We start from the raw sequence: 23,469 nt of genomic DNA on the forward strand, positions 1-23,469 counted from the left end.
GGGAGTCAGGGGTTCTGGTCCTGTTCCTTGCCTTTCACTAACTCTCCAGCTTTCCTGAATAAGTCCTCTCCACTCTCCAGAGCTCAGCTTTTCTCCCTTCCCTGGGCTGCCCATCCCCCCAACTCCCTTCCTGGCAGCAAGTTGGCAAAGATGTCCCTCAAGGCCCTTGAAGATTTGGCATTCTACTGGATTCTAAAGGCCTGTCTAACCCTGATTCAACAAACACACATGAAGTTCCTAGTAACCGTCCATGGCATTGTGCTCAGGCGACGGGAACACAAAAAGTCCTTGACCTCAAGGAGCTTATTTACGTGCTCCCAGGGATGCAGCATTCGCAGCAATAATAGAAAATTTAGAGAGGAGGAGAACACGTGCCTCCTAATAATTAGGGACATGGGAGCGGGAACTCTTCATAGAGGAAGCACCCCCTGAACTGAGGCTTAAAGCATAAGACCACAAAGATTCTGAGAGAATGACCTGGTGGAGCGCTGGGCCAGAGAACTACCCAGCGGCCACTTGGGCGCTAGAAGGGATCTGCCTGGGAAAGCAGGTTGGAGCTTCTTGGGGACCTAAGTGCGAAGGCTGAGTTGTAGGTTTTTATCCGAGGGGCCGCAGGAAGCCCGGCTAAGTGCCTGAGCACGGGAATGCCCAGGCCAGAACTTCTGGCTTGGGCTGCTTCCTCCGAGTTTGAAATACAGAAAAGCAGCTGTGTAACAGGGCGGGAGTCCCAGCAGCAGAGAGGCTTCTTGTAGCGCAGGGCTCGGAGAAGCAGAGACCGGAGAGTGCTGGGGACCCTCCCGGGAGGCCCGAGGGCGCACACTGTGGGATGAGGAGCTCTCTCTCTCACTGGGCCGGACTTGGGGACATCCTTCAGGAAAGCGCCCTTTGTTGAGGGGCTGGCGAGAGGGCCTGGGCCAGGTGACTGAGGATGGAGCTGCAGTGATGATGGCTGTGTGTGTGGCAGGCGGAACAGATCACCTAGAATGAACAATTCCCCTCACCCCCGCTCTCCCGGAGCCTGGGGGAGCACGGATGCACAGCCCTAGCAGAAACTGGCTGCCTCTGGGCCCGGGAGGTGGGGGCCCCAGGACCCCGCGCCATTCGGGGACTCTGCGAGGAAAGGTCACATCTGGATGGGTGAGCCTCTGGGGGTGCAAGAGAGGCGCAGCGGGGGAGGGGAGGAAGGAGGGTGCCCAGCGAGCTCCGCGGGCGGCAGCTCAGCCACCCCCGCGCGCCTCTCCTTGCTCGGAGGTGGCAGGAGGGCGGCAGTCCCTGAATGCAAACGGCCGCATTGGACACGCTCCGCTTCCGGACGGGCGGGCGGCGCGGCGCTCACAGCCGACCCTCTCCTCGGCCTTTGCCAAGGGCCCTCCCCGCTCTCCCCTCCCTCCTCTCGGCGTCCGCACCACTGCAGCAGTTCTCTCCACCCACCCGGCCCCGCGGCGCGAAGCTAGAGGAGACTCATTAAGGGGGACTTGTGAGGGGGGAGGGCTGGGAGCCGATCCTGGCTGCGTCATTGAACCCGGTGCAGGCTCCCCCAAAGACTGCGGATCTCTGCTCCCGGGACTTTTAGGACAGCGCGCCAGAGCTGGGGGGCGGAGGGAGGCGAGGGTGGGGGAGGGGAGTCTCGGGCGTAGAGCGAAGAGTGCAGGAGCCGGCCTGGGGGGTGCAATCTCAGAACGCTGAGGGGCGTCGGGCGCCCCGGAACGTCACAGCACGGAAAGTTGGACGGTTTGTCCGGTAGCGGGGTCTCCAGCTAATTCCATTCTCGGGCATCTGCGTTACTGAGCCCGGAGCTGGGCCTTGGAAAATAAAGTGTAGCTGACATTAATTTGTGTAACCTGTGCACCACCGCACACCGGATTTACATAACAATAGCTGACATTTGTGTAGCACTTTGCATAGCTTCCTAGCTCTAGAAAGGGAAGGGGGCTTCTGGGGCCGGGGTGAAGGTTCTACCGCCGCGCTCCAGAAAAGCGATATGCACTGGAGCTCTTGGAAGTTTATTCTACTTTATTCACGTCTTTTCCCCCGCACTTTCTTCAGTGTTGACAATCATCAGAACAATAGATCCAGTCCCGGCTTTTGCTCATTTCCGAGGTGCAAATGCTCACACTGAAAATTTTACAAAGGGCTCACCGAGTCACTACTAGTCCATCTCATCCAATTATCCCACTCCACCCCAACCTTTTCTTTTGCCCTTTAAAAAAAAAAAAATGATTTTAAGACACATTGCTTTATGAATCATGCTAGGAGAGAAAAATCAGAACAAAAGGGAAAAAAACATAGAAGAGAAAAAAAAAACACAACAGAAAAAGGAAGTGAGTATGTTTTGAGTTACATTGAATCACCAATCTGGATACATATGGCATTTTCTATCCAGTCTATTGGGATTGCCTTGCATTATTTATTCATTCATTTATTTGTTTGTTTGTTTGTTTATTTATAATAAACAGAGTTGGGGCAAAACTGGTTACATTAGATAGTAAGCTTCAGAGATCACTGTGAACCCAAATCTGATTCCAGAACCAAGGCTATTTCCCTTTACAACAACCCAGGAAAATATGGGCTATTACTAGTCCCATGTTGCAGAAAAGGGAAATGAAGCTTAAAGAGATCGAGTCAGGATTTCCTAATTTCGGGGTTCTCTCCACCAAGACGGACTGGCTGGAGCTCCCTGTACATGACTCAATCTTGGTGATTTTTTAGTATCTCCTTGGTTTGTGTGGGGTTTTTTGGTCCAGGATTTCTCCTAGGAATACCAGAATTTGGTTCATCCAAATTGCTGAAAAAGTAAGGGATCCCAGATTCCATGCAAGCACCCAGGCTTACAAAATATTGACTGTAGGACAGGTTTTATTTAATTGATCAAAACTGCAGAAAACCATAAAAGGACACCCAACCTGGGCCTATCCTAGCCCTCCTACAAATAAGGTAATGCTCTAGACTTATAGTTCTACTTTGAGTATGATCTTCTCCTCTCCCCCTTCACCCAAGGGGAAAGTATAATGCCTTGTTTAGATTTTTAAAACAACAGCATTCATCTCTTGGGTTTTTCTTCCCCTACGGGCCTATCCGTTACCTTGACTTAAGAGTACTACCCTGGGATCGAGGCTTTCCCTTTCACTTCCAGAACCCAAAAAGAAAATTTACTCAGCGTCCTTAGGGAACCAGTTTCTCACCGTAGACCTGAGTGTTTCACTTAACAGTGATGGGCAAAGTGGTTTGCCCTTGCCCTTCCCGGTGTTTTGAGAGAGAATGAATGGGGAGACCGACATGGTTGGATGAGGCCGTCATTGTAGGGGAGCAGTGAAAGAGAAAGTTGGAAAGGCAAGCTGGGGCCATACTGGGCAGGGTTTCTATTGCCGCGGTAGATCATGGAGGAAAAAACATTCCTTCGAGGACACTTAGTAACTGTTTGGCTTTGAACAAGTCACTTTCCTTCTCTGAGACTGTAAAAGAAGGAACTTGGCTTAGATATCTCTAACAACCTTTTCAGCACCATGTCCTATACGCCTATGAATTATAACCTTCGGCAGTGGGAAACAAGTCCGGGAAGGGAAGGAGTGCTAGCGGCTCCCCTTCCCCCGGGTCCCTGGGAGGGGGCCCAGGGAGTTCACCTCAGTAATTAGTCACAGCAGAAAGCTCCAACCCAAACATGGAATCATTCCCCAGCCCCCCACTCTGAACCGGCAGCAGTCTCAACATGGGATCTTCGTGGGCGAGGGCAATCATGCTCACCCACCCGTGCTCTCTTTTCCCGGTGTCATTCGGCTGAGTGTCACCGAGCCTCTCCCCAGCTGGGGCTCGGCTTCCTCACACGCTCACTCGCTGGCTGGCTCCACCACAGGGCTGCCTCTTCCTCCAGGTGACTTGGCCTCCAGTCAATTCCCTTGCTTCTTGCTCTCCCAGTTTCTGTACAACCCGCCACAAATGGCTACGATGTGGACATGAAGGAGCTGGACCCTGGGTTCTAGGGGGTCTCTCTCCTCCCTTTATTTCTGAGCTGTGGTTCTCCCCAGATCTCTCCCCACTCTCCCCCTGCTGTGTGACTTTGGGTAAAGGGACCTCAGCTTCCTCCTAGCTACGATGTAGGAAGGGGATTTGCAGGCCCAAATCCCCCATTTTTCGTGTGTTGAAAATATAGCCCAAATAGGTTGGAAATTGCCCAAGCACATATTTATTATATGGCGTTGGGTTTTGAGATGGGATCTTCTGTCTGCCAACAGAGTGCTCTTTCCACCAAGCTCAGTGAACTTTTTATTTTTTATTTTTGTGAACAGTATTTCATTTTTTTCCAATTACATGTAAAGATAGTTTTCAACATTGATTTTTAAAATAAGATTTTGAGTTTCTTCCTTTCCTCCTCTCCCTAAGATGGCAGGTAATCTAATATGTTATACATGTGAAATCATGTTAAATATATTTTCACATTAGTCATTCAACAACCATTTAAAATTTTTTTAAGTTTTATTTTTCCAATTACTGTGAAGATAGTTTACAACATTCACTTTTTTAAGATTTTGAATTCCAAATATTTTCTTCCTTCCTTCTCTCTGCCCCTTTTCCTAAGACAACAATCTGATATGGGTTATATATGTACAATCATATTAAACATATTTCCATAGCAGTGATATTGTGAAAGAAGAATCAGGACAAAAGGAAAAAACCACAAGAAAGAAAAAAGCAACAAGCATAGTGAAAATAGTACTTTCTTTGATCTGCATTCAGGTTCTATATTCTATATTTTCAATCATAACGAATCTTTTGGAATTGTCTTAGAACATTATATTGCTGAGAAGAGCGAAAATTGTCACTTGATCATCATGCAGTCTTGCTGTTACTGTGGACAGCTTTCTCTTGGTCTTGCTTACCTCACTCAGCATCAGTTCATGTGAATCTTTCTAGGTTTTTCCGAATTCCTCCTGATCACCATTTCTTATAGCATAATGGTATTCCATTATGTTTATATACCACAACTTTCAACAACCATTTATTAATTTTATTGTGTGCATAGGCCTGGAATAGATACTGAGGAGTTACAGATTTTTCAATAACACATACTTTCTTCTGTGGTAAAACTTATAGTCTAGTAGGGAAATAAGACTATTTTTATTTCTCAGTTAAAGCTCTTATTGTTGCATGGGGGTGAGCCTAGGTTTTTGAAGACTATGCTAGACACAAGCTCAGCAGGAGCAATAAGTCCCAGAATTTAGGCCCAATAATGGATAGTATGCTTGTTTTCCGGCCCAGCCCCAAGTAAAAGAGGTTCTTCATCACATTGGCTGCAGGATGATGAATTTTAGGGCACTGCTAATTTTTATTTATGTAAAGTTTTTGTTGCAGTTTCTTTTTAGTCTATAGTCTTGAGATCATAGGATCATAAACTGAGAGCTGGAATAGATCTTAGACCTCAAGACCAACTCCCTCTTTATACAGATGAGGTAACAGGTGAAGAGAAGTTAAATGATTCGTATGGTTAATAAATGTCTGAGCAATTGGGATTTGAACCCAGGACATGTTATCTTGTCATGTTTAGGCAGTCTGGGTGGCCTCCATCTTTCAGTTCAATCCTTTCTTCTTTACATTGTGTAGGGCATAAGGGCAAAAGAAATACTTATACATAGGGTAAGTAGATGTATGGATTGTCCTGTGGGAAGGAGACCCCTTCTCTCCAATCCCTGTCTGTCCCCCATCTTCCAATCCTTATAAAAGAAACCCTTTTCAGCAAAGCTGACTAACATAGTGACCATGGCTGATAGTGCATGACACATTCTGCATCATGCAGTTCTCTTTACTGGAAGAAGAAAGGGGAACATATTAAACTCCAAAAGTTGACAACTATTAAGTCTTATTTTTCCAATAATTTTTTTATTGCAAACAAATAGAAAATGAGAAAAGAAAAAAGGCTGCCATATACACAGCAGACAATAAGAGAGAATTCAATATAAAACAATAAATAAAACCTATATAATAAATACTATATATTGTTTTCAAAGCTATCCGGCTTTGCTTTCTTTATGGTTTTCTTTTCTTCTCTCCTGAGCATTTTTTTACTTTATTTTTCCCTCTTTCTCCCTCAACACTCTAAAGATAATAGACATGTCCATAAATACATACATATACACTCACACTCATATGTAGGCCGTACTATGCTCCTTTCCTGCTATCATCTGTTTCTCTGAAGGTGGATAGTGTCTTCCTTCACTGATCCATTCCCATGTTTTTCTAGATCAACTGTCTCATCATTTTCTATACCACAACAGTATATTAATAAGTCTTAGTAGGGTTGTAGTCTTCCTTTGTACAGGGAATACCTACACAGACAAAAGGGTAAGTTTTGAAAGATTCTTTTTCATCTTTTCTTGTATCCTCCCATTGTACCTAACATAGGGATGACAAGGAGATGTTTTGTGGAATGGGGTATGTATTCATTCATGTGCCTTTCAGCGAGCTCGTCTCAGCTGTGTTGTGCTGTGCTGCTGGGGTCCTTAGAGAGGAGAGAAGGAGGGAATGAGCATTTATAGAATGCCGCCTGTGTACCTGGCTCTGCTCTAAGCACTTTTTACAAATGTCTCCTTTGTTTTTGGTTGCCTTGACTGACTGCTCCTAGTTCCTCTCTCCATTCTGGGCCCCTGCTAGAAGGAAACCTGGCTGGGGATGTGATTGTTTGTCTTTTCTGTGGTGATGTTGGTTTCCTTGTGGGAATAGCTTTCCCCTTCCACAGTTCTTAAGAACAAAGCTGTCATAAAGAAGGCAGGGCCTTTCAGAAGTCCCTGTGTCAAAGACAAACTAACTGCGAAGGCTTAGAATTCTGAGGATAAAAGTTTTCAGTGCACCTTTGAGGTCCACGAGAGCATTTCCTCTCCCAGGAAGTTATGGAGGGTCCTGCACTGCTGCTACCTGAAATTTTCTTTGATCTAGGACACCAGAGCCTTTAGCTTACATCTGAACTACTGCTTGCCTTTGTCTTTGTTGACTTCCAATACCAGCTACTTGTCTTGACTGGATCTCTTGCATCCATTCCCTTCTTTAAAAATATTTTTTTATTCTGAACTTAAAAGAACTAAAAAAAACCATTTCCATAGATCCAACATAATATCAAAAGAAAATTCAATATGAAACCATGAATCTCCATTTTATACGATTTGCTAATGTCTAGATAATTTGCTAAATTCTGCACATTATTTTCAAAACTGTCCTGCTAATCCATGTTTCCTTCTGAATTTCCTTCTGTTTTCTTCTGTATTTTAAAATATATAGAATGGCCCTCATTTTTGGAGGGGGGTGGATACTATTGCTAACCTTTCTTTCCCTCCTGACTCTCTTCTTCTCTTCATTAATTGAAAGAAAGAAAGGAAGGAAGGGAAGAAAGAAGAAACAAAGGAAGGAAGGAAGGAAGGAAGGAAGGAAGGAAGGAAAGAAGGAAGGAAGGAAGGAAGGGAGGGAGGGAGGGAGGGAGGGAGGGAGGGAGGGAGGGAGAGAGAGAGAGAGAGAGAGAGAGAGAGAGAGAGAGAGAGAGAGAGAGAGAGAGAGAGAGAGAGAAAGAAAGAAAGAAAGAAAGAAAGAAAGAAAGAAAGAAAGAAAGAAAGAAAGAAAGAAAGAAAGAAAGAAAGAAAGAAAGAAAGAAAGAAAGAAAGAAAGAAAGAAAGAAAGAAAGAAAGAAAGAAAGGGTTGGGAAATACTTGTAGCAAATCATAGTGAAGTAGGAAGGCAGGAAACTAATGAAAAAGGATGGGTATTTCTTTTTTCCTTTTTAATTCCTCGTTCCAAATGAGGAAGTTTGTTTTAATTATTCCTTCCTTAATACTATTTTCCCTCTATTACTCTCCCCACACTTCCATCCTTGCCTTTTTTTCTGTTGAATTTGATGTATTTCTGGGCCAACCTCTCTGTGTGTCCAACTTTCCTTTTACTATTTCAAGTTCATTTAATGCCCATTATCTCATTCCTTCTTCCATATTTGTATATTCTTCTTACATATCCCAATTATAAGGAACAGCAAGTTCTACTTTCTTTTTTTCCCTTTCTATACTGTGTATTCTTCCTTTTACCCTTCCTTCTCTTTAATCTTCAAAAACAAAAACAAAAACAAACAAACAAACAAAAAAACCCATACTAAAAACAATCTACCCTCAGTTTTGTTTTTCTTATGTAACTTCCTAGATGCTTTTTGAAAACCTTAAGTCTCTTTAGCAAGACTTGTTTCTTCTCCCTCTGTTATAATGATAACACAATAGTATCATCTGACTGCCAAAATAATCTTACTTTTCCAGGTTTCTCTTGTATTTGTATTTCAGAATTACTACTGAGCTCTGAGTCTTTTCATCAGAAATGTTTCAAAGTCCTCTATTCCATTAAAAATCCATTTTCATTCCCTGTAGAATTATATTCAGCTTTGCATATTTGATTGTAAGCCTATATTTTTTGTCTTTTGAAATATTATATTCCAAGATTTCCTCTTCTTTTTATTAGAAGTTACCACATCTTGTGTGATCCTGTCTCCAGTTCCTTGGTACTTGAACTGTATTATTATTATTATTTTTGACATAGGAACTCTGAATTTTGTTCATGACATTCCTAAAATTTTTTATTTGGGGGGATCAGTTTTTTCTATTTTTTTGACTTCTAGTTTTAAGATATCTGGGTAGTTTTCATTTATGATCTTGTTAGTGATTTTTAGATTATTTATCCTAAATCTGGGGGCTTCCAAATTTTTCATCCAAGGGCTTCCTGAACATTCTGTTTTTTTTTTTTTTTTTTTTTGAAGAGTTTTCTGTTCTTTCTGCCTTCAAAAAGCCTTGAAGAATACATATGTTCAGTCTCTGATTATGCTGACACTGGCTTTACTTTCCTATTATCTATGGTAGCCTTTTGTGCAGTTTTGAGGTAGAAAACGTTACTTATAATTTCTTATTGGATTTCTTTTTTTAATTATTGCTTCTTTCTTTCTTTCTTTTTTTTTTTTTTTAACATTTATTTACTTTTTTTTTGAATTCTAAATTCTCTCCCTCTTTCCTGCTTGTCCCCTTCCTCACCCATTGAGAAGGGCAAAAATTTTGATATAATGATAGAATGTAAGCTCCTTGAGGGTAGACACTTTCATTTTTTTCTGAATATCCCTCAGCATCTAGGACATTTGATTCCTGGTATATAGTATGTGCTTAAAAAATACTTGTTGACTGATTGACTAATTATGCGTCCTACCTGACAAAGGCTCCTAAACTCATTCTAATTTACTTCTCCCATGACTTTAATATTGAGTAGACTGTGTAACTTGTTGCCTTCCATGTTGACCCATTCTTAGAATAAAGAACACAGAATTTTGAAATGGGAAGGATCTTCAGTCATGGAATATTAATAGTTAGAAAGGCCATTAGAATATAAAATTGCACAGCTGGAAGGCCTTTAAAACATCAGATCTGGAAAAGGTAACCTTTAGATCTGAAACAGAATGTTTGAGCCAGAAGGGAGCTTTGAACATTGAATTTTTGAGCAGCCAGCCCCAATCCCCTAGCTCACGTTCCAGAAACATTCCTTTCAGGACAAATTAAAGTAGTGAGAGATTTTATATTCAGGGATGTTTCTATTTATTTGTTTAGAATTACACAGATCATGTTATCAGATCCCTATATCAAAGTCTCTGGCTGGTGCAGGCTGAAGATGCTGCTGTTGACGAAGTCCCAGGGTGAATAACCAATTTTCCTTTTTCTGGGAATCAGTTCCCTTCCCCCCCTCCCCAGGACAACCACTCAGAAGCAATAGAGACTCCAGAATGTCTCTATGTAAACACACATCCTTGGGGTCCAGGGTCATGAGAAAGAATACTATCAGTGCATCCCTCTCTTTAGGAAGGTGTCCACAAACCCTCCTTCTCCTCCTGTTTAACATCTGGCACGGCAGCCAAGGAGCAGGGTTAAATACTCACTTGTCCTGTCAGTTTGGAAAAGAGACTGAGTTGGTCTGAAGGAAATCAGGGAAAGGTTAGACTTTCTGAACTGTACTTTTGAAGATTTTCACTGAACCTCCACCTCAGAGAGACAGGAAAATGGGGAGTTTACTCATTCTTTTGTCTCCTTGTGGCCATCACCTCTCAACAGCTGTCGCTGTGCCATCAAATCCAGATTCTGAGAGATCAAGGGCCAGGGGATGAGAGCATGTTTTTTTGTGTTGCTTAGTAGCCTGTCAGCATTTCTCTCTGCGGAATGGTAAGTGCTCAATAAATACTTGTTATAATCACAGAACATTAGAGCTGGAAGAACCTTTGTACACAAATTCGTAGAACTATGAGATTCAATGCTGGAATGTGGAAATCATTTAACCCAATTCTCTCATTTTACAAATGAGAAAAGTAAACCCCAGTCAATCAGTAAATACTTATGAAGCACTTACTATGTGTCAAATATAATGCTAAACCCTGAGGATACTAAGATAAATATGGGGGAAGGCAACATGGAAACAAGTTATATATAGGTTAAATTGGAAATAACTAAGAGCGGTAAAGCACTAGAATTAAAAAGCATCAGTAAGTAACTTGACCAGATTCACACCTGTAGTAAGTGATGGAACTAGTATTAAAACTCAAGTCTTTAGGTTCCAAACTTAGGGTTCTTTCCAGTGTATTGCTGTTGTTTTATTTTTCAGGCCTGTCTGAATCTTCATGATCACATTTGGGGTTTTCTCAGCAAAACTCCTGGAGTGGTCTATCATTTTCTTCTCCAGCTTATTTTATAGATGAGAAAACTGAGACAAAGTTAGGTGACTTGCCCAGGGTCACATGCCCCTAAATATCTGAGGCTAGATTTGAACTCAGGAAGATGAGTTTTCCTGACTCCTAGTTCACTGTGCCATTTAGCTGCTCCTCCTTCTACTGTACCATGCTGCAGAGGATGCTAGGTCAGGAATATTAGAAGAGGAAGAGATCTTAGAACATTGATCATAAAAGCCAGAATGTCCCTTTGAGGTCAACATGTTCCCCGCTCCTGGAACACCTTCTGCTTCATCCTGGAACTTCCATCAGGACCTGGATTCTCCTCCCCTTAGGGAGGATTCTCCTCTAACCACTCATGTGATTTTCCCAACCTGTGATATCTCTGCCCCTTTCTCCCACTGGTGAGTCTCTTCTGGGACTTGCATTTTGTGGAGAAGCCCCCCTCGTTCCCCTCCTGACCCTGATCCTAATTTTTGGATTTCAGGATCCAAATCCTATATACAGGGTTTGTATAAGTCATTTCTCCCACTACCCCCTTACTCTCCCCTCTCCTCTCATACATTGTTTTCCCTGATTACAATGTAAGCTACTTGAGGGAAGGAAAAATCTTCCTTTGGTTTGCTTTTATATCCTCAGCACTTAATAGAGTGTCTGGAACATACTATATCCTTTAAAAATGGTTGTTTTTTTTTTTTCCTTCTTTCCTTGGTCTTACCCCTTCACTTTACATATTGAGAAGCAGGCCCTGTGAGGGGAGGTGAAGTCCTTTGGCAGAGGCCTGGGACCAGAACTTAGGCCTTCTGACTCCAAGCCTCCTGTTCTTACCATTGTCCCAGGCTGCCTTAACCTGTATTGAATGAAAGGCAGAATGAGTAGTTGGAGGAATGAGAATGTTTAAAGGACCAAGGAAGGGAAATGACACATAACACATAACCTAATAAGCAGATCCAGGGCTGAAGTCATGTCTCCCAACCCCCGTTCTAATGCTCTGGCTCTTCCACCGTACCTTCTTTCAATTAATCAAGGACAGAGAAGTCCCTCCAGGGTTTGGCCATAGTCTCCTCTGGGTGGCGGCAGCTCTGGTAGCATGTGGACCTCCCGTGTCTCCAGGGAGGAGCTCAGAGACACCGGCAGGGCCCAGGAAGACTGAGATTGACCTGAGTCAAGTTGGGAGAGAGAGCTGTGGCAGAGCGAGGAAACACCAAACCCCAGCCAAGAAAAGTTGTTTTGCTATGGAATATATTATTTCTGCAGGTTGCTATAGCTACCACTGTGAAATTAAAAATTAAAACCTTGTGAAAGAGAGAGGGTTGACTGAGATGAGGCAGTTCCTTGACAGGCCGAGTTATTTATCTTTTCCCTATGTAACATCTGGTTATGTGCTTGCAAATTTATTTTTAATTCGGCGCTTTAAAAAGGATTTCTCGGTGGTGAAAGGCGCTCGGTTGAAGTCTTTGGAGATTGGAGGTCAGGCTCTTGTTATCCCAGAGCCTATAGGCTTTTCCTGGTTTGTCTTTACCCTGGCCCCTCGGCCTGACTTCCAGGGTGACCTCTAGGAATAAGGAGGTTACTTTAATCTGGGCTCGACCATCTGCCAATCACAGGGACACGTAACCATGGTTCCCAGATGCAGGGCCAGGATTGAGACCTCTGTCTCACTTCTCATGATTATCTGAATTCTTGGAGCAGCACGCCTGGGAGCCAGGGATGGAAAGAAGGGATAAGCTGGGTTTGAAAGCTCTCTCAGCTTTCCTGCTCAGGGGCTGTGTGACTGTGACCGAGTCCCTTTCCTTCTTTTGACCTTAAGCTCTTGTTTACAGTTGAATCATCCAACAAGTAGGGAAGCATGGAGAGAAGGGCTCTTGGCCCCTGAGTCAGGAACCTCTGGGTTCTTGCCCCACTGCTGCAGCTGAGTGTTTGTGTGACCTTGGGCAAGTTCTGTCCCCTCCCTGGGCCTCATCCGTCTGTAAAATGAGAGGGTCAGGCTGGGTGGTCTTTCAGGTCCCAGCTTGGATCCTCTGAAGGTCAGTCCTGACTCTGACATTCTCTGTTATCTGCTTCTTTCCAGATCTGACACCTGTCTATTAAAAGATGATGGTGGGGGGAGGTCGGATTACTCACCCATCTCCCTGCCCTCCAATTACATTACCCAGTTATAATGAACATCTTGGAACAGGTAAGAAAGGGAAATGAGATCAGAGCAGGGCAGCCGGAGGGGGCACGGGAGGCCCACTCTGCCTTGGGGATGGGGGAAAAACCAGTTTGTCCATGTGAATCTCAACTGTATCAGCAGCTAGCAGCGATTAGTCTGGGGAGAGGAATTCCTGCCTGACACCTCGTGGCTAGGGGATGTCAAATGACTGTGGATAAATCATTTAGCTTTTCTGAACTCCATGCTAGCTCGCCTTGGTCTGCTTCTCTTTTAAATGAGAGGCTCACCATAAAATGGGGGTGATGGTGTCCAGACTCTCTGCTTAGGATGGAGGTATTTGGAGCCAGAAGACTTCTTACAGGGCATTTAGTACAAAACTTATCTTCCATTTGAGGAAGCTGAGACCTGGAGAAGTCAAGTCACCACTCAAGATCACAAAGGAGCCAGGAGCAGATTTGAACCCAGGCCCTCAGAGAAGCAAGGAGGTGGCACAGGAGCCAGGAAGACCTGAATTCAAATAGGGCCCCTAACTACTAACTAGCTCACTAGCTGTGTGCTTTTGTCAAGTTGCTTTACCTCAGTTTGTCTGTTTCTTCATCCATAAAATGGGAATGTTAGCACTTACTTCCAGGATTGTTGTGAGGAATCAAATGAAATAATATTTGCAAAGTATTCAACACAGAATCTGCCACATGGTAGATACTATTTAAATGTTAGCTATTATTAAGCTCTTAGCAGTTTAGGAGTCAGGGGCTCTCACTGCATCAGGGGCCTTCTCCAGTCATCCTGTTCTATATCTAAATCACCCAGATGGCTCTGGAAAGGAAGGTGAGGCCCGAGACCTTGCCCATCCCTTCCTCACTTAAGCCCAATTCACTGCATGTCCCTGCATCCCTCCCTGATGGTCCTGGTCTCTTCCAGAATGAAGGACAAGTAACAACAAGAAGTTTGAGAAATGCTCCCTTTTCCCCTCTCCCCCAACCCAAACCCAGTGCTCTTTCCACTACACCACAGTTAGGTGGAGGTCAAGAACTTTGCAGATCTTAAAACCCCCAGAAACATGGCAGTTCTTGTTACTGAGCTGAGCTCTTTCTCCTTCTGTCCCCCGGAGAGGGCCATCAGCAGCCTGGGGACTTCCAGTCACTGTCCTTCAGGGCAGACTCTTGGCCTAGGAGCAGGGGAAGTCAGGCCTGGGGAGGTGTCTGATCGGCATTTGTCTGAAGTGCTGTGCCTGGGAGACTGACTTGGGTTGGTGTGGGAGGAGCTGGGGAACAGGGGAACTGGGAATGGTCTGTGGGCTGAGAGTAGAAGAGCCTCTGTCAGCAGAACTGGGCTAATTATCCCAGCCCCCTCATGGGGACTGTCCAGGAAAAAAGTAAGAACTGGTTGGGCTCGTCTGGAGATGATGAATAATTAAGAGACTCAGTTTTGCTTGGTTTTTAAACAGCTTTGAGAATCCGTCCCAGATTACCCCTCCAAGTCCGGGGTTGTCTCTTTTGGGGTGGAATAAGTTGCCTTGTACTGGAGTCAAGAATTAGAGTAGCTGGTCTAGTTATTTAACCAACTGGACTCCCAGTCAGAAGATGATCTGAGCTTCCTCCTTGGGCCTGAGTTTCTCCATCTGTAAAAAATGAACCTTCATGATCTCAGAGAAGCTTTGCCATTACAATGTTCTCTATGTTGCAGGGTCCTTTCCTGCTCTAATGGTCAGTGTCCAGTAACAGGACGACAGCGTGGTGCTGTTCATTGTCATTGTTGCTCGTCCTTTGGGCTGTTCTTGGCAAAGATACTTGCCGTTCCCTTGTCCAGCTCATTTCTCAGATGAGGAAACTGAGACTAACAGAGCTGAGTGGGGCGGGCTCATGGGTGCTGTGTGCCCCAAAGAATTCAAAGCATCTCCCAGTGGAGTAATGGCTTTTATTAGAAGAAGAGAGAGCACACTTGGGGAAGTTTTTTTTTTTTTTTTTTTTTTCCTGAAGGGAAACTTCCCCTTGCACGAGGAAAATATATATATATTTCCTTATTATATAGGCTTATTATAGAGGCTAAAAGGGGCTGAGTCACCCATAGACAACTGAGGTGAAGGAAAGAAATGCTAAGTTAGCTACCTACCTCTACTCAATTTCCCAGGATGCAGTGTGATTCCCCTCCTCCAAGAGGTCCAAACTGAAATAATGGGCCCTAAAGTTACTATTAGATAGAGTCTATGGGTATAGGTAACTGGGAGGAAGTCCTTGGAAAGTTCCCTTGCTGTTTTGCGGTTGGTTTTCAGATAGGCTAAAATGGGGAGGCTTATACTATAGAGTATATGGTATATTCTATCCATCCCTCCTCATCGACAGGGTTAAGTGACTTGTCCAGGCTAATGTAGCCAGTAAGCATCGAAGGATGAATTTGGACTCGGGTCTTCTAGACTGTCCACCTGGCTTTCTACATGCAAGAGTTCTTAATCTGTGTGAATGTTGTTGGACCCTTTTGGCAGTCTGGTATTTTAAAAGTTCCTTTCAAAAACAAATTAACATTATTAAAGAAAAGGCTAAATTTCTATTACAGATTTGTGAAAATAAAGATGGAATTTTTTTCCCATCCAAAATCTATCCAAAGACTATTGAGATTCATGGATCCCTGTTAATCAATAAATATTTATTCAGAGTCTTCTATGTCTCGGGCACTTTGTTAAGCACTTGTGGTACAAAGAAAGGTAAAAGACAGGCCTTTCTCTCAAGGAACTTACAGTGTAGCGGGAGAGACAATGTGCTACGTACAGAGCATCTCTATACTAGATAAATAGAAAATAATCAAGAGAAGGAAGGCACTAGAATGAGGAAGAAGGAGGGAAAGCTTCCTGTAGAAGGTGGGCTGTTGACTGGTAGGGTAAGGAAGCCAGGAGATGGGGATGAGTAGGGAGAACATTCCGGGAGTGGGGGAACAACCAGGGAACATGTCCGCAGTTGGGACCTGGAACCTTGTTTTTGGAACAGCAATGAGGCTGATGTCTTTAGTTCTCTGAGTTTGTGTGGATGGAGAGCTTTAAGGTTAAAAATCCCTCCTGTAGTATTTTTCCTGCAGAATTCTCAGCATCCTGCCTGCCCGTGTTTGAACTTCACTGCACAAAGGACCTGTGTTTGAATCCTGACTGTTAATTCCTCCCTGTGTGGCTGCCTCAAGGGCCACAGATTTCTCACAGGTAAGATAAAGGTGTTTGGCCTGCTAATATCTCCAAGTTCCAAGATGCTCTATGTCCCATGACCGTCCCCTGGCTCAGATAACCTCTGAAACTTAAATCACTTACGCCTGCCATTACAACTCTGCCTCCTTTGGGAGAAGGTTTTAATTAAGGACGGGGTAGTGGGAACCAATGCCACAAGGGAGAAAAATTCAAAAATGGTTTTAAGCCTTGGGACTGGAGACATTCTTCTCCATTTTGCTGATTTCTCGTCAGAACTGGCGCCAGCTTCCCTGGCTGTGCCCTGAGCACTGGGGCTCCAGTGGAGGCTGAGCTGCCCCCATCGGCCTGTCCCCAGTGACCCCTGTCCATGTGCTTTTTTGGCCTCAGTGATGTTTTCCCTTTTCTAAACATTATTTCCTCTCTTGGCTTCCTGGCCAAGGAGAGCTGGGGATGCCTACTTGGCTCTGCCAGCTTCCTGGGGCACGTGGCCAAGCATGGGAGATTCTTAAGGAGGCGCCTGGTGGTCTGCAGAAGTGATTCCTAAAGCCATACTCTGAAGGTGAGCACCGCCTTTGTCTGTCCTGAGATCAGCCTTGCTCTGCTCAGGGCTAACTCAGCCCCTTGTTTCTCTGCCCTCCACCTCCCCAGTTATCATAGTAATGTAGCTCTCATTTGATTATAATGGCCATGGCAATGGCAGGGTTAGAAAGAAGAGAGTCAAGTGTGATGTAATGGAAAGAATTGCTGGTTGTAGAGATAGAGATCTGAGTTTGAATCTTGACTGTGACTCAATAAGGATAAGATTTTGAGCTTCTAGAGCCAAAAGGGGGCATCTCTTCCAACCTCACTATTTAAAAGAATATGCAACTGAGGCATAAGAGAAGCAAGATGATTTATTGAGGGCCATAGAGCAAGATTCAAAGTGTGTCCCCCAGTACTTTTTCCACTACAGAGCATGTCTCTCACACACCAGTCCAAATTCACTCTTTTAAAAGATTAGGCAACTGAGGCACAAGAGAAGCAAGACAATTTTATTAGAATTATAGAGCAAATGATTAGTTAGCTGTATGCTGTGCATTGGTTCTCCCTTTTGAACCTTAGTTTTTTTTCATCTATAAAATGGGGAAATGAGTTTTTTCACTTCCTCCTTTCTTCTTCTCTCCCTCCCAACGGTGTTGTGATGAAAACACTTTGTAAATCTTAAAAGTCCTATAGAAGTCAGTTATCATCTTCCTAAAAATGAGGTTTTTTGTGGGTCAGATGCAGGCTCTGTCTTCCAGCTTCTGCACCAGATGTAGGCATGGCCTCTCAAGATCAGCCAACTTACATCACTCTCAGGCTGGGCTCACAAAGTAACTTTCTGATGATGGTAACCAAAGATATTCTGGCAAATGTTCAACTAGTTCTTTGGGAGGAACAGAAAAGAAAAATAAAAAATATATATATGTGCATAACACACTTTTAAGTTTAATTTGTATTACTAACATTTCCCCCATCACTCTGTTAAGTTTAGACAATCAACAATAAATCAAGCCCTGATTTGTAGCATTCCCAAAAATTTGGGATGTAAATATTCACACTGAAAATGTAATCATTGGCTCTTTTGAGCTGTTATGAACTGACTCCTGCACATCACAGACAGTATCCTTTTCCTTGAATGGGACCTGGAAAGAAAAAGTGAATGTCTGGTCGCTGAAGGTCTGGCTCTCCAGCAAACACCCCTCCCCCCCTACTCTCAGCTCAAAATAAATGAACACATTTGGTTCATCAGTCAGCCTCAGATTCTGGTGAATTTGGGTTATGGGAATTTGGGCCCATGGGGCCTAAATTTATCCTGTGGTGAAGGGGAAGGGAGGAGAAGGTAATGAAGAAAATTGGTTTTATTTGGATCTGCAGTGACCCCACAAAGGGGAAAATGATGCCTTTTCTGAACCAATGTCATCTTCCTTGATTGGTGATTGCTTTTCTTGACTTTCAGGAAAAGCTCCAACCACACTTCATTTCAGTTCCAATTATTTAGCTATCTCTTCAGTAGCCCCAATCACTACCTTTCACATGGGGACCTTTTAGAAACATGAATCATTATCAAATCAACTCTGTCATTGAGGCTGAATGGGAATGTCACATTAGTCCCCTGAAGTCTCACACACCACTGGCCAACATTCCTATTTATGTATTTTTCTCTCCTATTAAACTGTAGATTCCTTAAGGAAGGGACTAGTTTGTATCCTCTGTGCTTAGTACAGTATTAGCACATAGTAAAGTATTAATAAATTCCTTTTTCCTTCATTTGGTCAGCTTTTGTCTTGGTTTCTTTGTCCCTGTCTGTTTTGTTCTTTCCCCACCTTTTCCTAATCTCTATTTCTGTCTCTGGTCCTTTGTCTCTTATCTCTCAATCTATTTCTGTTTTTTGTCTCTGCCTTTCATTTATCTGTTTTTAATCTGAATCTCTTTATCTCCAGAACAGCAGCACATAGGGTCCATATAGAGTTTATTCAATTAAACCTTTTTTATTAAACATTTTCTGATCATGGGCAAGTCACTTAACCCTGATTGCCTTGGGAAAAAAAAAATAATAATAATAAAACAAAGACCAAACAAAGAAAAACATTTGCTTTGTTCCAAGCACTATGCTGGATTGATGCTGAAGGCAGCATAACATTTAGAGAAGGTATGGGGCTTACCGGCTAGTGAGTGGGAGTGGGAGGAATATTCACATGGTAGCACAATTATTAGTACAAGACTGAATCAGATGTACAAACCTAGATTTAGGGTAACTATTACATCATAGAATGGAAGGATCATTTAGAGGTCCAGTGTGTCCAAGGCTCCTGGCTTCCCTATACTTCCATCTATAACCCGAACACCCAGATTGTCTTTGTTCTCTAAACACCCGAGCCTTTCAGTCTTTCTCTAAAGAGGCAAAGTCTTTCCACCTCTTGATTAAACACAATTGCATGTTAATGATCGGTGTGCCAAATGATCAATCAGCCAATCAACAACCATTTCTTAAGTGTCTATTATGTACCAGGCATGGGTGACATGCTGTGCACTGGTACAGAAGTAGAAGATGTAATATTTATGCTTGAAGAATAGCAAGGGTGCCAGTTTGGCTGGACTGCAGAGTGCATGAAGGGGGAAAATGTATAATAAGCCTGTAAAAGACTATTGGACTCAGGCCACAGAGGACTCTGAGGACAAACAGAGGAATTTGTTTTTGATCCTTAACAAGAGGAAGTCATTGCAGATTTTTGAGCAGGGGTGATGTGGGGAGATACTTGAGGCTGATTAGATATAAATGGCCAGGTAAGTAGAGAAGAAATGGATGCTGGGAAGGTAGAATTAATAAGACTTGCCAACTGATTGGATATGAGGGATAGAAAGAAGGAAGAGTGACGGACGCTTTTGAGATTTGGACCCTGGATGACTAAAAATCTGGTCTTGTCCTTGATGGAAATAGGTAGATCTGAAAGACAGGTGGGTTTGTAGGGAGAGTTTCTGCTTTAGTCCTGTTGCTTTAGTCATGAGACATTGGGTGGGGAACATCTAAAAGCCAGTTGGGGATCTGGAGATGGAACTCAGGATGGAGACTAGGGCTGGATTTATAATTCTGGTAATCATATGCATAGAGGCAGTATTTGATTCCATGCAAGTTGAGGAGATCATCAAGGGAGAGAAAAAAAGAGATGAGAAGACTCAGGACAAAGCCTGGGGGTGTGCACTCCCTATTGGGGATATAGAGAATGATCCCAGCAAAGGATACTGAAGAGAGGGACAGAAAGACATCAGGAAAACAAGGAAAGTGGTTCCCACAGAAGGAGTATCCAGACAGTGAAGGTCAGCATTGTCAAATGCTGCAGAGAGGTCAAGAAGGATGAGGACTGAAAAAAAACCATCTCCAAAGATAACTTTTTAAAATACTCTTGAAATTATTTATTTTTAAAATTCATTTTTAAAAATCTAGAGTTCCAAATTCTTTCCCTCCCTTCAGTCCCTTGCTCACCCATTGAGAAGGAAAGTAATATGATACTTATTATGCATGTGAAGTCATGCAAACAAATTCTTTTATTAGGTGTGTTCCATAAAAAAGCAAGAAATAAGAAAATAAGAAAAATCATGTTTCAATTTGCACTCAGAATCCATCAGTTCTCTCTCTGGAGGAGGAAAGCATTTTTCATGGCAAAGTCTTTTGAAATTGTCATGAATTGTTGTTTGATCAAAGTAACTAAGTTTTCCACAGTTGATTATTAGGTTAATATTGCTGTTACAGTGTACAGTGATCTCCTGGTTCTGCTCAATTCACATTGTATCAGTTCATAGAAGTCTTTCCAAGTTTTTCTGAAACTATCTCCTTCATAATTTTTTATAGAAGAAAAGTATCATAATCATATACCACAACTTGTTTGGCTATTTCTCAAATGATGGGTATCCTCACAGTGGCCAATTCTTTGCCCTCAATTGTGATTTTGAAGAGAACAGTTTTCACTTAATGATGAATATGTTAATGGCGGAATCTAAAACCATGGGTTTGTATCTTGGTGCCTTTCATGAGGAGATATATGTCACTGGACTGTCATTTCTCTTCATTGGATGTTAACTTCCCCATCTGGAAAACAGGAAGGGTATTTGAACTCAATGATCCGTAAGGTTCTTATTAACTTCATGAGCCTATGCCTTCTACATACTTCCCACTACTTATTACAATAGTTCTCTCAATCAATTTTCATAGATGGAGATGTCTGGAACCATTTTCCCTTTTTATCTCTTCCAATTTAAATGCTCATAGGTGAAGACCTGGCTCAAATTCCGTCCCTCCAGGAAGGTTTCCCAGACCTTCTCACTTTGACTTTTCCTTTCCTTTAAATTCCTAAACTATGTAGCCTGCAACCTACAGTCTAACACAATTATATGCAACACTGTCTCATACTATTCTCTAATTGTTTCCTATGTATGAGTCTTGGTTCCCCAGAGAGCCTATGAGGTTGTAGAGGGCAGAGACCAAATCTACTTCTTTTGTGTCCCTTATGGCATAGCTGCTGAGGGATACACAGAGTAGGTATTCAATAAATACAAGTTCTTTCTAGGGTGGACATAGCACTGGGTTGAGAGTCAGGAGATCCAGGTTTTTAATCCTGGTTCTGCTACTGACTTATTGTATGACCTTGGGTGAGTAACTCTCTTCCCCTCATTTTCTTCCTCTGTAAAATGAGGTGGTTGGAGTAGGTAATCTTGAAGATCCTTTTTAATTCTGACCTGTACTCCAGGTCTTTTCTAAGTTCTGACAGGATATCAGAATACTCATTTCAGGGTCACTTCCAGCTTTGATCATCTATATTCAAAAGTCCCTCCTATTCTAATATTTTCTGCATTTCTGAAGTGATGGAGACCTACTTCTTGGGAAAAGGAGCTTATTCCTTGTGTCTTAATCTAAGTGACATGTGTATCCTGGTCCCTAGTTTGCAGATGGAAAAATAATCTCAGAGATGACAAGTCCTTTTGCTTGCGGTCCAGTAGAGTGCCTAAACTGTTTACATCTCAGGACAGGGTCTTCTCTCCTCCCCTAAAAGCCGAGGCTTTATGAAGACTGTGAGTCTAAGTTAGGCAAGTTCAGTTGCAGAAAGAAACTCTGGCCCCAGATACTTATACTTTTGTGAAGTGGGAAGTGAAAATATGGTTATCCCCATTTTATAGATGAAGAAACTGAAACTCTGAGGGGTTAAATGGCATTTTCAGGATCAGAAACAAGTTAGCTGCAATGTAAATGGGTGAGATGACCATTGTCCCCAGGACATGCAACACATCTTTACTAAGACCTTAGCCCATACCAGACACTGGGGGAGACACTAAGATAAGCAAGACATGATTTGGACTACTAAAATCTATGGGAAAGGAGGAGGTGATAAAAAGATACCTAACCAAAATGCTATAAGTTAGGATGAAAACATAATATAAAGTGCCATGTAGTTGGATAAGGGAAGAGTAAGGTACAAGTATTTACTTATTAGACACCTACTATGTGCCAGGCACTGGGGGAGACACCAAGATGAGCAAGACATACTTTGGACTATTACAATCAATGGAAAGAGAGGAGAGGATAATAAGATACATATAATCAAAATGTTCTAAATCAAGATGAGTATGCTCAAGAGGAACATAAAATGCCATGAAATTGGAGGAGGGAGAGGTAAGGGACAAGCATTTATTTATTAAGCACCTACTATGTGCCAGGCACTGGACAAAGTTTTCCCCATCTACAAAATAAATATAATGATATTTGTACTGCTGGCCATATCATAGAGTCTAGTGTGATGAATATACCTAATAAATTGTGATGGGTGCTGGACCTGTGATTTCATGGAGATAGGGAACTCCCACATGAGGAAATTCTCTCCACTAAGGCAGCAATTCCTCTTCTCACAACCCCGAATCTTAGAGAATTGGTTAGAACATGGAGAGATTTGCCAGGTCACACAGCCAACGTGTATCAGGGCAGATCCCTGGTCTTCCTCAATCCAGCCTTTCCTCTGTTGACTGTCCAGTTTCCTCTTTCCATATATTTTTTTGTATGTGGACACTTAATAATTGGCTCCTGACTGACTGGTTTTGAGTCCAGGTCTCTATCCATTTTGCCAAGCGGCTCTCATTCCAGACTGTAATGGGCTAGAGAGGTGGGAGCCAGTATTAATGAACTTCACTGGGTGTGTTCCCCTTGTGGACTGGTGGCTAGATAGAATCTTTAATATAACTAGACTGGTTTCTTCATCTTAGAGGGGATACTGGGGCCTAGAGTCACACAGCCAGAATGACTAACTCAGTTCTGAAACTGGCTCTGGGACTCTTGTTGGGTCTGATACCTGGTCAGAGGAATCCCATAGCACAGTACCTGGTACACAGGAGGCATTTAATAAATGCCTGTAGGATGAATGAGAGAATGAATGAATTCTGAGCTGAAGGAGAATTTTCTCTGAAGGAGAACGAATTCATCTTGTCCATTCCTCAGCCTCCGTTCTGTTCCTCACTCCAGATTGTTGCCAACTGCTCTGAAAGATCCCTGGAGAGGGAGATCCCACATACCCCCGAGGTGTTTTCTCTTCTTTCTGCTATGTGATGAATATTTTTTTTCTAAATGTTGCTAATCAGCTTCTCCTCCAAGCAGGCAGCATGAGCGTGCTTCCTCCACTCTGTGGAGCCCCGAGTGCACCAGGGGCTCTTAATAAATGTTACATGATAATTAATAATATATCCCCACGGTTCCTCAATCGCTTGCATGGAGCCTCTCTGAACTCTCTCCAACATCCCCGACATCTCACCCTCCCAAAGATGGTCAAAATCAAAGGGCTTGAAATTAGGCCAAGAACACTGCCTAAGTGTTAGCTATGTTTACAACAAAGTTTTAGAGGGAGGGGGAGAGCCTTCTCCCTGGGCAAGCAGTGAAAG

At 43.0% G+C, this 23,469-nt stretch overlaps 1 long non-coding RNA gene across 5 annotated transcripts in view; it reads left to right on the forward strand.

The window, feature by feature from the left end:
- The first annotated feature begins 579 nt into the window (after positions 1 to 579).
- LOC141553643 (uncharacterized) overlaps positions 580 to 23,469 on the forward strand; it is a 53,362-nt gene continuing 30,472 nt past the window's right edge. For 3 of the 5 annotated variants that reach the window (XR_012485569.1, XR_012485565.1, XR_012485566.1), the window contains exons 1-3: positions 580 to 1,137; positions 12,780 to 12,887; positions 15,919 to 16,050. This is a non-coding gene — a long non-coding RNA (uncharacterized LOC141553643). The remainder of the gene's footprint in view (positions 1,138 to 12,779; positions 12,888 to 15,918; positions 16,051 to 23,469) is intronic. The other 2 variants (XR_012485567.1, XR_012485568.1) reach the window with 1 other exon arrangement.

This window comes from Sminthopsis crassicaudata, chromosome 2, assembly GCF_048593235.1.
Source record: "Sminthopsis crassicaudata isolate SCR6 chromosome 2, ASM4859323v1, whole genome shotgun sequence".
Classification (NCBI taxonomy): Eukaryota; Metazoa; Chordata; class Mammalia; order Dasyuromorphia; family Dasyuridae; genus Sminthopsis; species Sminthopsis crassicaudata.